This window comes from Perna viridis, chromosome 13 (genome assembly GCF_037379345.1).
Source record: "Perna viridis isolate PV_CMFRI_1.1 ecotype Kerala chromosome 13, ASM3737934v1, whole genome shotgun sequence".
Lineage (NCBI taxonomy): Eukaryota > Metazoa > Mollusca > Bivalvia > Mytilida > Mytilidae > Perna > Perna viridis.
This window is the reverse complement of record NC_142457.1, coordinates 23222150-23238131: the sequence shown is the minus strand read 5'-3', so window position 1 is coordinate 23238131 and position 15982 is coordinate 23222150. Positions and strand designations below refer to the sequence as shown.

General features: G+C 33.1%; 1 protein-coding gene and 1 long non-coding RNA gene across 6 annotated transcripts in view; one reads left to right on the top strand and one right to left on the bottom strand.

The window, feature by feature from the left end:
• Nucleotides 1–6917: 6917 nt before the first annotated feature.
• LOC148600041 (uncharacterized) lies at nt 6918–10589 on the bottom strand. Its single transcript, XR_015917939.1, has 3 exons — nt 10467–10589; nt 8359–8494; nt 6918–7257 (listed from the first exon to the last, which is right to left on the bottom strand). It is a non-coding gene; the product is annotated as an uncharacterized LOC148600041 (long non-coding RNA).
• Nucleotides 10590–11205: 616 nt separating this feature from the next.
• The window catches only part of LOC148600040 (uncharacterized), a 34719-nt gene continuing 29942 nt past the window's right edge, over nt 11206–15982 (top strand). For 3 of the 5 annotated variants that reach the window (XR_015917619.1, XR_015917616.1, XR_015917618.1), the window contains exon 1: nt 11206–11345. The gene's annotated coding sequence lies outside the window, so the exon portion shown is untranslated. Of the gene's footprint in view, nt 11346–15046; nt 15203–15982 lie in introns of those variants that run through there. The other 2 variants (XM_088557139.1, XR_015917617.1) reach the window with 2 other exon arrangements.

Sequence of the window (15982 nt, the reverse complement as noted above, 5' to 3'; positions counted from 1 at the left end):
CTGTTCACTCGTATGTCAAAAACGATTATTGATAAAGAGCACATGTCAAGGTATAGACTCAAACGGAAAACAGTTTGTGTAGTGCCTTAGTCGTGTGGGAATGCATTTTATGAGTCATTGCTGTCTACTTCCGAACATTGACAATACCTAAAGCTAACGAGAGGTAATCTAAAGGACTAAAAGTCCTAAATCAGTACTGTTTTTATGACTCTTAAACCAATCTCACTCGTGAAAATATGAATACAAATATATCTGGTCAGCATCCTAGAGCCTCTTGTTCATATATTCTTGTGTGAATAATAATGTGATTATAATGTGATAAATGGGGTCACCATACGGAAGAGTAATCAAGGGAACCTAGGTTATAGCGGTAATCAAAAGAATGTAAGGGACAAAGACCAGACATGGAAAACAGACATTCACAACATAGAACATAAATTGTTATTTAGGTGTAGGGCTAAATCATTAATAACACCAATACTTTCTTCATTTTGTTTAGAGTTTGCTAATTTATTTTATACATTTTATACATTTTTACATTTTACATTATTTGAATGTTCATGATCTCCATGAAATATTACAATTCCATCTTGATTTTGAGTATATATTATAATGAAACAAAGTTCAAAAATGACATTTCTTCCATGAATCAATGTAACATATCAGTTCTCGTCCCATATCTAAAGTAAAAATATGATATTTGGGTTTAACATATTTTAGTCTTGCTCAGGACTTTATTTGACCTCGGTTCAATGTTGACAATATGGTAGTATTTAAATATGTAAAACACTTCCAAAGTAATCAAAGTGAACTCATGGGTGTTAACATTGATGTTATTGAAAATTTTCAACTGATATCACTTCTTTGTTTTCTTTAACATAATGTACAAGGAAACAAAGTTCAAAAATGACATTTCTTCCAGTATCATTAATCAATGTAACATTTCAGTTCTCTTCCCATTTACATGTACGTTGTATGTCAATGACAACATTTTTCCTAGTGTTATCTTCTTATTTTTTGTTGTACTTGTAGGTAGCATATATAAATACATTTTTAGCGATCCATCTAAGAATCATTCCAAAGCCTGCATATTTTCATTTGTGATGTTGCGTATCTTGAATTAATGCAATATACCAGTTCTTTTCATTTACATGTGGCCGGAGTAACAAGAACAATAAAATAACTTACTTTTCAAATGTTGTTAAAGCTTAGTCATTCGTGCGAAAAGAGAAAAATAGGACAAGAGAATGATGTACACAACTTTGTTTTTTAATTATTACGTTCTGAATGTGAAAGCAGGAATGTCCGTATACAATTATTGTAGTTACTTTGAATCCAAACATTTATACAGATTAATTGTGGTCTGTATCAACATCAATGTGGGGCAAATGCAGGTACAAAATGTATGTTTAGTACGTACCATCAATTCATTTTGTGATAAAAAGTTTGTTTGTTTGTTTTTGCATTTTGTTTTGTTTTGTGTTGTGTTGTTTGGTTTTTGTTATTGTTGCTGTTTTTTTTTCATCTGACTATTTGGAGACTTTTACTTTTTTCAATCATGATAATAATGAAATCTTTCAATGATAAACAACCATGACAATTCCTTGCAGACTTCTTGAACACACGAAGTAAGACCCTCTAATAGAACATAAAGCTTCTCTGTCTCTTAACCACTGATATACGTTTGTCCAAAAAATCCTGCTGTCATAGGAGGCTTATTTTTATTTTCTTTTGTCGCCCTCCTTTGAATAATTTTTGAAAGTCAGATTAAGAAACAATTATTGATCGATTATCTGGATAACATCATCAGTTGACAACAACAGTTATAGACATGAACATATAAAGCCTTCTTTATGCATCTACATGTAGTCGTACAGCTGTATACTGCCATACATTTAGTGATTTTCGAGTTACAGAGAACTTATTGTTCTTAATCATATTATCTAGGGAATGATGGTGAGTTTCGGTGAAGTAAAAAATTATATCTATCATTTTTTCCTAATATTATAGATTTCCTTAATAGCATAACAAAATCATATTATTACAAAATCCTGCTATTACAAACTCATTTTCTAACACTATAATTTGGTAATATCAGAGATTATTTTATTACATAATTAGATTTTGTTTTAGACTTTGTTAAGCAGTAATGTGATGACGGATATGCGGACTGACGATTAGATCAATCATTCTAGATAACAGAAAGCACACCATGAGCTCAAAGCAAATTATGTGTACATAAAATAGCATTCTTGAGATTGTCTCCAGTGGCAACTATCAGTCTAACCAGAATACGCCCGGTAGACAACAGAAAGAGTATTGAAATAAAAGTTCAACAGGAAGAAATCAGAAATCAGAAATTTACACTCATCAGGATCAATAAACAACAACAATAATAAAAAAAAACCAGATAGTAATGAATTTTTATCACTGAAAATATACGGTCGTTTTTAATGCATTCCTTTCTTTTTTCCTGCTTCATGATAAAGTTGCATGCACTGACAAGTGCACTTGTGCGTCTCTGCTAGTTGTTCCACTTGTTGTTCGAGAACCTAAGCCGTCTGGGAAAACATAGCTACGGCTGCATTGTTTTCAAATCAAAATATAGTTTTTCTAGAATAGGGAATTCAATCATATTAAGAATTTCTGTAAAGTTGTTAGTTGCGTTTTATACGTCACAGGTTATGTGTAAAATACTATCGCCATCCATCGAGAACTGTAATGATTCCGGACTTCCGGTGTTCGCTTATATAGGCAATATGCATGCCTACAACAATAGATGGAATTAATTCATTCTTTTACACATTTCTTCAAAACAGAGTTCTTAAAGTCTGTTTAATTTTCTATTTAATTTTCGCTATATAAATGACGTTTTGTCGTTCGTCAGCACTGGGCCAATTCAAATAAGTCAACATCAAAACAAATTGTCCTGAAGGTGAAACAAAATGTCCTTCCATCTGTTGGAATATCCCTTCAACAGAAGTTTACGTAGATTAATATCACAACTCATACATTTGATAGAACTCTCCGATATTACTCGACATTTTGATTCATGGTAGACTTTTTTCAAGTTTGGGCGTCTGGAATAAAGTAACATTGATACTAGGTTGAGGTCGTCTCTATCACTAATTTAACGTCTTCATGACCTCATTGACCGTTCGGTGAATGCACCTGCACTATGATAACCAACTTGTTCATACTATCATATTTGTACACTTGTCGTTGAATTGAATGAACAGTTCGCTTGGTGTTACTAAAATAGCGATGGACGCTTTCCCTGCCGGATCAACTCCGTGTATTCAGTATTTTTTTAATTTGCATTTCTTTTTCTTTTATTTCGAAATGTTATTTTTTTTTCTTTTGTTTTCTGGTTTAAATTTTTGGGTTTTTTTTGTTTGTTTTGGTTTAGTGTTTTTTTTTTAAGTTGTTTATCTTATGTTTTCTTTTTTGTGATTTTTTTCTTTTTATTATTCATGCATTGTGTTTTTTTTCACTACCGGATACCTTTATTCCCATTTTTTTCTTTTTTGTTTTTATTTTTAGCTTTTTTTTATATCATTTGTTTTAACACACAATGGGAGCATTCATTTAAAAGCACTATACAAGCGTTAGTTTACCTTGTGTTTGATGAGCGTTTAGGGTGCTCTAACGTAATGTGCGTGCTGGAAGCCTAAACGTCTCAAGGTGTGTCTGAACTGTAAATCCCTGTGTTTCATATTTGGTCCGCGCTTGCCCGAAGTGGACAGAGTTCAACATGTAACAGTTGTAATAAGTGTGCTCAGTGACCGCTTTTTAATGAATGAAATCAAATACCAATAAAATGGTTAAGAGGGCTTGCATCAATAGAAATATTTCTTGTTCAAATTTTCACGTAAATAGGTACAACCACTACTACGTTGAAATCCAAAGACAGCGAATTCTCCTTTTTATTAAGAAAAAAATAAACAACTCATCACACCAAATTTCCGTGGTAATTGCTGTTAGGATTTTTTATTGCAGCAGTTACAGTGTGTGTGTGTGTGTGTGTGTGTGTGTGTGTGTGTGTGTGTGTGTGTGTGTGAGAGAGAGAGAGAGAGAGAGAGAGAGAGAGAGAGAGAGAGAGAGAGAGAAATGGTACGACGGAAAACGTACCATAATACGGCCTGTCGCCGTAAAATGAATGAGAAATATAAATCAAGAAATGATATTTTTTATTACAATTTAGAATCCCAAAGGGGGCCAAGTCATTACAATAACTCACCTTTAAAAACAAATATAAACATGTAAAGCGAAAATTTTATTATTCGTTGTGGCACTTTTTTTTAAAAGAAAAACAAATATGCGTAGGACACCATACTTTTGGTTCTCTCTTTCGTTTTTTTCATGGAACAGACACTGCAGTCATGTAATGCCATCTTCACCTGGTGTTTAAAAGAAAAATATGCTTCAATTTCAAATTTTGTTTGGTAGGAACACTTATATAACCCCTTGTTAATCGTTCCAAGTATTGAATATCCTTTTTTTTAAGTTTTGCAAAACACAATCTTATACAACCACAAGGTAAAGGTCGAACTTAGTGTTATTGAGATAAATTAAGAAACACAAGCAAGATTAGTATAGATCACACTTTACATTATGTTCAAATTCGGACGCAGCATAGGTTTCATTTTACGACGAAAATGCAAAAAGACATAAATAAGAAAAATACATGGGCAAGCTCACTTCGTGATCCCCTGCTCATCTTTCTTTTTTGAAAAAAATTTGTAGATCCCCCCTTGGGCGACAAATGGCAGAATTAATGTTTTGCATCAGGAAACAACATCAATCTGATGGAATAATACATGGATGAATTATGGCAACATGCAACAGAGAGCATGTGTAAACTTCATCAAATTCTATAGATGTTTTTGGAATGTATAAGGAACTAAAAACATCATCAAAATGATAAGACTCTATCTGGATGACATTAAAGATCACTATCTGTACAGGAATATATTTAGTCTGTTTGATAAGCATATCTTTATGTTGTTAATTAGCAAAGGTAAAGGTTAAAGACACAAAAATCAAGATGTATATGGCATATGTTTTATGCAAATGCCTTTTATGAGCCATTGCTGTTTACTCTTAACGCTAAAAGAGGCATTAAACTATGGAAATGACCCCAAAATAACAATTTCCTTCTCATACATGCAACATATAAAAACATATTTAAAAAATGAAGATGTGAATGTTATGGGGCATATGTTCATTGTATACAATTCCAGTGTTACTTGTAATCATTGTTATGTCTGTCATTTTTAGAGGAAGTACATGTAAAAATTAGGCAGATCTTATATGGTTGACACGGGGTAAATTCTTGTACAGTGAACTTTTTGTTCAAATGTAATGTATATATCATATGTAAGTCAAAAATACAAAGTTTCTTTCAGTTCGACTATGGATGCCTCAGAAAATGATTTTAAAGCTCCCTAACAAAGAAAATGAATTCTGCTTAAATTAAAGAGTTGTCTCCATCTCTTCAATAAATTTCAGTGCCTTCTGAGTAAGTTATTTCTTTTTATCGTTGAAGTTAATGAAAAACAAACTTTCAATTTTGAGAAACGATGCACTTGTGATATATATAAATGGACGTACATTTTTTGAAAACAAAATTTCCCATATACCACCACTGTCTGATTTTTGTATGGGCTACTTTTTAATTATAACATGCAAATATTGTAAAATGTAATACATCCCCACGAAAAAAGGCTACATATTTTGATTTTTGTCATTAAGTTCCTTTATAGGTCTATATGATGAAATGTATAATTATTCAATCCAATTTATCTGCTCTTAGGAGATACTCCACTTTGAAAAATTTATATTGTATTTTACTGGCATTTAATGAGTTTTTTTTAATTTCACAATCTCCTTACAAAGTTTTGTTTCGTGATTAGAGAGTCCTTTTATATGTGTATTTATTGTCAAAATCATGTATGACACACCTTGCTAACTGTCCATCAACAACATCGCAGAAACTCGGGCATTTTCCAATCTCATACAGAATAGGACATTTTCTGTCACGCAGTGAATATTAGTAAGCAACCTCATTGACTAAAAACATAGAAATTAAGAACAAGCAAGACCTCATTACTCAATTCATATATGGAATATCGGTGATCAATTTGTAGGACAATGTCTGATATAATTACTCATATTTATGTATTTTTAGATTGTAAAACATAATCTAACAATATTTTAAAGTTAAAATGGCATAATAGTGTATAATATGGTAAAAAAAACACACAAGAACAAAAAAAGAAACATCCTTTTTTTAGTTCTCAAAATAATATAAAATTTAATTTAAGAATGAAGAATGGTTTGTCTCTTTGTTTGTGTGTTGGCTTCTGTCTTTTGTTTGTTGTTTAAGTTAAGAGCGCATGAACACATCAAAAAACATGATAAAAGTGATTTATGAAAATTTTTGAATAATTACACAAGTATTTTAGGAAATTTTCATCACAGCAAGTTTTTTTCTTCACATTTTAAAGAAAACAAAATTGATTTATCACATTTGGGTCTCAAAGAACGAAAATTATAATATAGTGGTGCAAAAATGGTCTATTTCATTTTTTTTTTTTTCTAAAGGCATTTACTTTTTTTTACTAGTATCTACTTAAAAAGTACAAAAACAATCCCAAATCAAATATTTGTTATCAATAATACGGAATTAAACCACCATATTGGCTTTCTTTTGATGATTCTTTGAAAACCCCCCATCACTCAGGGGGCGATCTAGTATCCTATTAGGATCAAATTATCTGATCTAATGAGTACAAGTCTGCACCCTGAGCCTTATTAGAACTAAGTAAACATTGTCAGCATCTAGAAATTCTCACCTAAACTATCAAAAGAACCAAAAAGTATAAATAGTAGCCCTTTTGAGACTAAAATCATACCAAATTTTGTTGCGGAACCATACAAGAAGAAGATTCAAATATGTTTACTGATGGTAATACTCCACACAACAAAGGCAAAACTGGTCTAGCAGGAAGCCACAAGGTTAGTAATGCTGGACGGTTCAAGAAAGGTCATACTCCATGGTCGAAAGGTCTCGTTTTTGAGAATGCAGTTTCATCAGATGAAGAAGAGTCAAAAGCTTACATCCGAATGAATCTGCAAGATCACCAACAAGACGACATCAAAGCTGATTCCGTATCCAGGACTGACAGCTCACAGGTGGTAAAAGAAGATGGAAGTGGTGTGATTAAATCCAGTATGATCCTGCGGCCACGGTTCCTGAAAGCAGACAAAGAAGAAAAGGTGACATCAAATAATTCTCATATTATTGAGAGTGAAAAGATGTTTGACATGTTCAACTTGGCGTACCAACAGCACAGGGAAACACCATAAACTTGCAAGAGGCCATGGATGGAGCCATATAGTGACAGAAAATGGGGTGCCTGTATCATGTACAGAGTTCGGTGTGCAAACTGTTGGTTTGCGACTCCAACACTAGCAAAGTTGTACTCAGAAGTTGAAAACAACAAGCCAGGGCCAAATCCAGCCGGTACTAACATTGCACTAGTTTCAGCAGGACTAGATAGTCCAATAGGAAGCACCAAGACCCAGGAGATTTTAGTGCATGTAAGTGTTCCACCTCCATGCAAGAGTGGTATGCAGAGAAACACCGACCGAAGTTATGGTAGAGGAGAACAAGGACGACATGAAAGATAAGGTTGAACAAGTGAAGGCATACAACAAAAAGAAGGGACAACCAGAAAATGTGATAGATGTGACCTTAGATGGCAGGTACCCAACTGCAACAAGGTCCAGCAGGAAGAAACCAGGGTTAAATGCATCACAGGCACAGGTGCTTGCGATTGAACAAAATACTCCATGGAAGTTTGTAGTCGCAGCATCTCAACTAAACCAGCTACGTTGGAAGGGAGCTTGGCTCAGGGGAAAGGGATTTGATGCAGAGTGCCCAGGCCATGAAGGTTGTACTGCTACCCTTCATAGAACTATACCAATATCAGAATATGCCATGGGAAAAGAAATTGGAAATCAGCTTGCACTGCAAGGTATGCTTATCCGTTATGCCACAACAGATGGAGATGCACGTTCCGCTAAAGGAGTAGAAGATTCCATACATGTACTGTATCCTATGTGGGAAGTGCAGAGACTGGCTGACCCAGTACATCTAAGCCAACATCAATTCCGAGCGGGAATGCGAGCTGAGTTTAGTGAGACCATGTTTCATGGACAAACTAAAGAAGATAACAAAGACTTGAAGAAAATGTTTAGCCTGGACTTGAAGTGTCGCAGTTCCATGATACTGAACCAGTTAATGAATGAATATAACAAGGACACAGAAAAAGTATGTAAAAAATTACCTACCATCCTTTCAACTACAGTCCAGTGTTATGGTGGAGACTGTTCATCTTACCTTAAGGAGTCTGTGGTATGCAAAGGTACAGTCAGTGATAACTGGTGGACCAGATCCTTTTATCTAAGCACTTACAACATCACTGTGCTGAAAATAGATGAAATTGATGAAATCATACTGCTAGAACTACTGAAAATGATACTTAGTGAGGAAGCAGTCAATAGCATGAGAATGTTCCACACAACAAATAAAAATGAAGGAGTTCATCGTGCATTGAGTGTGAGTTTACCAAAAAATGTAACTCATGGAAAAAACATGGAAGGCAGAATTCAATCTGCAATACACAGGACCAACAACAGACCTGGTACATCAGCCAAGATGAAAAGCATTAAAGTGTCTGAAGACTGTGAGACCTTCTTTGATAAAATGGACAGAGAGTATACTTACAAAAGGACTTATGAGCAGAAACCTGAAGTAAAGACAAGAAAGTTACAACAGGCAGCTGTCAGACTGGAGGAACACAAGATTCATAAAGAGCTCCACAAAAAGAGACCAGACTATGTAAAAGGGCAACTAGATCCTGTACCAGATGAGCTGATGCATGATGCATACTGCAAGAAGAAGATGCCTAAGTAAAAGACAGACAGCTTAAAAAAAATCAAAGGTCCTTTTAAGGACCACCCAAATCTTTCAAAAAGATTTCTTATATTGATACGAATAAAATGAAATTTAATGAATAAATGAACACTTTCCCCTGCCCATTTTCTTTTAAATCCATTAAAATACCTTAATTATTATCTGGCATCTTAAGGTGCACTAAACAGGGCAGAAAAGGGGCAATGTGACCTATACATTCCCCTTTCAACACACATGTTTGCCTACTGTTGTTGAAACCATGTGGTTCCAACACCAGATGGGCTACATTTATGCATTTGGTATTGTGGCACAGGTGTGATACATCAACAGCTGCTAACTGTGCAGCCCTATGCTGCATCATGTATGCAAGCCTGTGCACATATAATAATTTCCACCAATGGCACCAGGAAATCTACAATTTATGACCCTATATTTGCCATTTGGTGTACATGACCCGGTCCAAATAAAACACTCTCCATTTAGCCCAAGACCACATTTTTCTTCTAGCTTTTGATGGTACTTCTGAAAAAAAGGCATCCATTTTGTAAAGTTACTTTTTCAAGCAAGATTGAGTAGGAATATTTTTCAAAAAGAGGATTTGGTACCCCTCAAAACCACAAAATAAAGTCCAAATTTGAGATATCCAACCCCTATCTTTTGAAAAATGGCTAAATTATGCAAAATTTCCTTAAAATATAGTAAATTTGATATATTTCAATAGTACTGTACCTCTACTACACATATGAAACATAAAAATACTCACCAATACGAAAATGTAGCAATATCAGCTGTTTTTGTATGCAAACATACCTCTCTATTAGGCACGAAACCACAATTAATTTTCCCACTGTCTTCTTTATAGCCTTTCTGTAATTTAAAAAAATCCACCGGCGCAATTCAATTAAGATTTTCAGGGATGTTTATTTGAACCTTCCAACAACTTATATAAAAAATATATAAAAAAATTACCATTATTTTTTCCAATATTATGCATAAACACAGAGATACCCTAAAAAATGACCCAAAATGGTTTCCGGATGTCACAAACTTGACCTTTTTTGACCTCACAAAATCACAACCTAAATGTCAAATTTCTCATTTCAACACATCTACTAAAATATTTCATTATTCCTCTTCCATTTGAGCACAAAAAGAATGAGACATTCTGAAAGGAAGTGTTTCTAAAAAATGTTTGAAAAATCCCCTATTATTATAGGAACTATATTCGTACACAACGAAAAGCTAAGGGCAGATAATTGTGGTCTCGTACCTACAGTAACCGTTTTTTTTTTTGTTTGTTTGTTGGGGTTTAACGTCCGAGCAGCAATATTTCAGCTATATTCAGACGACCTACAGTAACCGTGTGCGGTTTTAATTTGTTAACACCTCCGTCAGAACTCCGCTTCAAACATCATGGTAATATTGTCGTTGTATGTTTCTCTTCTTGGTATATAACTTCGCTTCTTCTTCGACAGATACCTACCAAGATGTCATTGTTTTCTCGTTGCACTTCGATTTCAAGCATTCCGCCGTTGACCGTATTCACATACGGGCATTTTCGAGATACGACGAAAATCGTAAATTTAAAATGAAACTGAATTAAAATAGTTTGAAAAGAGTATTTGTTTGAATGATTTAATTAAAAAACAATTTAAGAAATTATTTCTCAAGTGAAGTATTATTTAAAAAATATCATTTTAATGTCGACGAAGTCCTTTACGTAGCTCAATTTTGATTGGCAGATATATCCGGTCCTACTTAAATACGACTGCATACGCCTGTGGGAGAAAAGCATACGCCAGTAGCATTAATATTGTGTTTTCTGTGGAAATAATATTATATTAGCTTAGTAAGTTGTATTTTGTTCAAATAAATTATCTTTCAGCAAATTATTTGTTGATGCGAAGTAGAACTAGCCGATGTAAATAACGATCTGACAGGCGTTCGACATTCGTGATTGCGCATGCGTAATTGTGTATTGAAATAAAACGTGGACATGTGGTTTACAAAGTTGACAAAAACAAGCCGCCATGATACATGCATAATGCACACACTTCGATCATTTGAACTAGGAAAAAAACGAGAAATAATTGATGATAAAAGTCGACATGTTTGTTTATAAAACAACATTCTGACCTTTGAAATGTCGACAAGACGAGTTTTAACCAATTATTCTGACTTATTTTGAAAAAAAACTAGGAATCAGGTGTACCCTATGAGCTTCCATAACTAATCGTGTGTAATCTGTGGTTATACCAGGAAGTAAAAAGATAACATTCCACACTAAACCAACAGGGCGTTTTCCTCGCTAACGTTCAAATAAGTTAACTTTGTGTTAATTGGGAATACTGACCGGTAAAGAGTAAGATTTACTTTTCCATTCAGCATTTACTTCAGTTCATTGTACCGTCTTCTTATATTGTCCGTATTTTATTATTTCATAATTCTTGTTAAATATGTCAAGGGTCAAACTTTAAGACTAAGACTAGTTACTTTGTTTTTTTTTTAAATATCAAAACAGAATGAGGTCTGCCACATACAGTGTACACTCGTTAAATTCACGTATAAAAAGTATTTAATACATGTATATTCAAGTACCAATCCACGTAGAATTCAGACACTGTCAATGGTAGACGTGATTCATGGTGTAGAATCAAAGTACTCATGTACTGAATCAATCTTTATCGATCGTTTTATCGCCTCAAATATTCGTCGTATTGCAAAAATATGGAATAAAGGGGAAGTACGGGAATCGAATTCAAACGTATCTTAACATAAGCTTATTGTTATAAATGGTTAATATTAAACTCATCGTTTTTTTTTCTTAAATTCGCCATTCTGATTATGAAAGATATTTAAAAATACACACACTAAAATGCATTATAATGCATCATAGTAGCGTGCCAGTTTGCCTAATGTTCAGGTTCGATATCGGTTTACATGGAACACTCCAATATAGCCCATAATTGAACTACAAACTACTAGTTGACCATTCCCAGTTTTTACATTTTCAGGTCGAAATTCAGTTTATCGACCTCCAGGTCGAAACTGTTCAATAATTCAAATTTAAGGAGGTAGATATAGGCCTCAATGCCTGCATAAGACAGTTTTCCCAATTAGTACTCGGCATTTCTTTTATTATTCCTTTTCTATGATTGAAGACTATTTACAATCTCGCTGGGTTTTCATTTCTAGTTAAACATCAAATGGTTTATTATTCATTTAAAAATGAATAGGTAACTTGAATGTAGTCGTATGTAGTTCCCTTTTTCCCTTTAAATGTGGCTATTGTTAACTTATTCATTATTCTTATGTACGTTTAACTGAGCCACTTCACAACGTATATTATTTTCAAATAGTTTTTCCTTCCTACCCAAAACACAATTAATTGTTTGAACGGAGCGTCAGCGACCTATATAAATGTATGTAGAATGCAAGACCAGAACTATGAATGGCTAAAATATTCTGATGGAAGTAGACGATTGCACAAGTGCTCCGTCCATCATTGGCATAGCCTAAAATCCTATTAATTATAATGATTATTGGGACATGTTTCAATTTCTATATTAAAATAATGGATCTGGTTTGATTGGTTCTGTTATATTTCATTTCTTTCGATTTCGTTCTTCGTTTCGTTTGATGTTATATGGAGTTCGTTTCGGACTTTACAGGTACTTCTGATAATCTGTATTATGATTGAACCAGGAAGCTATAACACAAACTGCAACAAGTAGCTATCTTACCGTGACTCAATGTCGCATTGTTTGGCGAACTATAACAAAATGTTTCCTATAGAAATTTATAGTTAATTAGTGACAAGAGGTGTCAAGTGGGGACAAGAAAGGTCAAGAATTCGAGAAATTAAAGCAACATTTTTTTTCATTTATAGGCAAAATAAAGTACATAGGGAAAAAAATGAGATAATTATTGAAAAAATGAGTTAATTATTTTTAGGAAAATTTAGAAAAAAACGAAAGTCAACTGATACAAATTTAAAATTAAAAAAAACATCTTTTCAATTTGACCAATGAACCGTTTGAACAAATTAGATACTACAATTCATAAAGAAACTATATCTATATATATATATTAGATTTGATTTTATGTGTTTTCAAATTGATTAAAGTATGGAAACATGTTTTATGTGAAATAACAAAAACGAAATTATTTGGAAACAATATTAAGTAGTATGATTAAAAGAAAGGGTGATTTTTTTTCTTTAAAGAAAAAATATAGCAACATGCATTGTTATAGAAGAACTTAGTTAAAAATATATTATAGAATAGGTTATTATCTAGAGAGATATGAAAACTTGAAAAAATAATACCAAGATTAGCAGTATGCCTTACTCTAAAAAATTGTGTGTATTGGTATGTCGTAAATTGTGTGGTCGGAGCTGAGAGGTCGAGGGCATGGCATGGCTCCTCGAGATGTCGACTGTCTCCCCCTCCGACACGTTTTTATGGACAGTCACTATAGTTTTCTTTTCGAGCGACATTTTGGTGTTTGGGAAAAACTAGTTAATGGTAGAGTCTGGTGGAGCGGTGGTGGTATTTTCTTGCTGTGACTCTGGCATACGTTTATTGTTGTTTTGTGTCCGTGGCCCATCGGACACTGCATGCTTTCGAGGCTGGCCTGGTAAATGAAGATATCAAGTTTTTACTCTTTATTGTCCTAAACGTACACATGTAATGATCAAAATATATTTTTTTAATAATATAAGCGTAATACTATTTATACTTTTATTTATTTAATTAATATACTTTTTCGTTTATTTATTTTGATAAATAAGAATTTAATTATTTATATTTACTTAGTTGCTTTAAATGGAACTTCATTTAAAAACTTTACTTCTAAAATTCTAATAAAGTGTCAGTTGTTTACATAAATTATTAGTAAGACAATTAAGCTAGTACCAACGAATTCAAACCTATTTATTCTCCTGTCACAGATTATGTATTATTCAATATTACAAATATTTCTTTCTTTCGGCCAAATTTATAAATACATCAAGACATTATCAATTTACTTAAGCTAAAATGCAATTTTATTTATTTTTGATTTATTGCAGAATCATATAGAATTTTCCTGCATCACAGTATATATACATATATATTTTTTCGCAAGCCACTGATACAAGGCGCATAGTTGTAATTAGTATTACCGGTAACTCGACATTGTGTTAAATTTCTGAAAACCTTGTTTTTTTTTAAAATATTTTCTTGTTTATATGTTAGCATTTAAATTTACATAAATAATTCTCTCTCACTGTTATCTTCATTATATCTTTTTATATTCAATGAATTTTGATGACATATTTCGAATTCAGTTGTCACGGCCTTTTGGAATATCAATGGATCAACAGCAGGATATTTTTGTGTGATCATGACAAACATAATTTATTACTAATTTTCAAGACAACAAACTTAGTTAATATTGAGGTAGCCTTTATAGTGCAATTTTTTTAGCATTTCTTTATTTACTTTTCTGGGGGAAGGGTATTCACAGTATTTCTAGTTGATCATATAAATTCACCAAAACATAAGGACAAGTTAAAAGGGCAACGGGCGTATCATGCACTTTAAAGCGCAGCTGTTTATATATTTTCCTTAATGAAAGAAAAAATATGGCAAAATGCATTGTTATAGAAGAAATTAGTTCAAAATATATGATAAAATGGGTATTATCTAGAGAGATATGAAAACTGCAAAAATAATACCAAGTTCAGCAATATGCCTTATTCTAAAAAATGAGAGATGAATCTTTATAACATATTTTGAAGTCAGTTTTCCGGTAACTTTATTGATTTATCTCTTTCTTTTTTTTATTATTATTTTTCTTTAATGAAAAAAATCTTCATGAGGCTACTATCATTTTGGAAATATTTCAAACAACCTTTTATCTTCACATGTTTACCTGAAAAATATTCTTTTCCTGGTTTTTAAAAACAATATTTTCCTTTTTTTTGTTTTGTTTTGTTTGTTTGTTTGTTTTTGCTTTAAATCAAACACATAAATAAACAATTGTATGTCTTTGTTTAAATGAAAACAAAATTTCCTTTGCGCTATTCCACTTGTTGTTTCTTGTCGCTTTTTGTCACTTCTTGTCGTCAATTAGTGAGACTCGCAAACTGACGTCATCATTGAAACAGAAACTCCGCGTCTGTCTGAAAGGCACAGAACCACCGCTAATTTAAATCCCTGACTGTGTTGCATGTCTGTAAGTCATACAAACATATTGTCCCTCAATAACTGTTGATTTTCAAACTTGATATATACGGTTGTGCCAAATTAAGACATGACAGTAACCTTTTGGGATTCGGTAGAGGAGATATATTTTTGTTTTGACCACCACCGATCCCGAAAGGGATTAGACACGCCAGTATTTAAATTTGAGATTTTTGAGAGGTTTAACCTTACTCCTACAACGTAAGAAGTTTGAATTCCGTTCCCTCATATCCCAACTCTTAGGTTGGCGCCAAGCCAGAAAATAGCTTGCCAGATAGCCTCTGGCATTGCTGGAGTAGGTTTAACCTGCGTAATCACAACTTTGGATTTTTTTAACGGAAAACAAGGGCTTAATATACATGTACACACAGTCATTTGAATATTAGTGACAAATAGCAAGAAAAGAGTCAAATATTGCTATTTGTCGCTACAATTCAAACGACTGATGTACGTATCTGCAAAGTCAGGTCAAGATGCTTAGTATTTCGACCACTCCGCTCCATGAGAGTTAACCCACTGTATGAATAGTAATTAAGGGAACCAAGGTCCTAGCAGAAATCAAAAGAAAGTAATACAGTGATAAAGACAATACATGGAAAACACATATACCAAAAAAAAAGAACATGAAGTACATGTAAATAAAATAATGCATACAAAGTAGGTTAAGTGTCCTCTGCTTTTCTAGAAACACCCACCGAGTTGCTCATAAAAAGTCCAGGGTAGTTGAAAGATGAAAGGTTTATATAAACTCATTCTAAAGTTGATAAAAAAA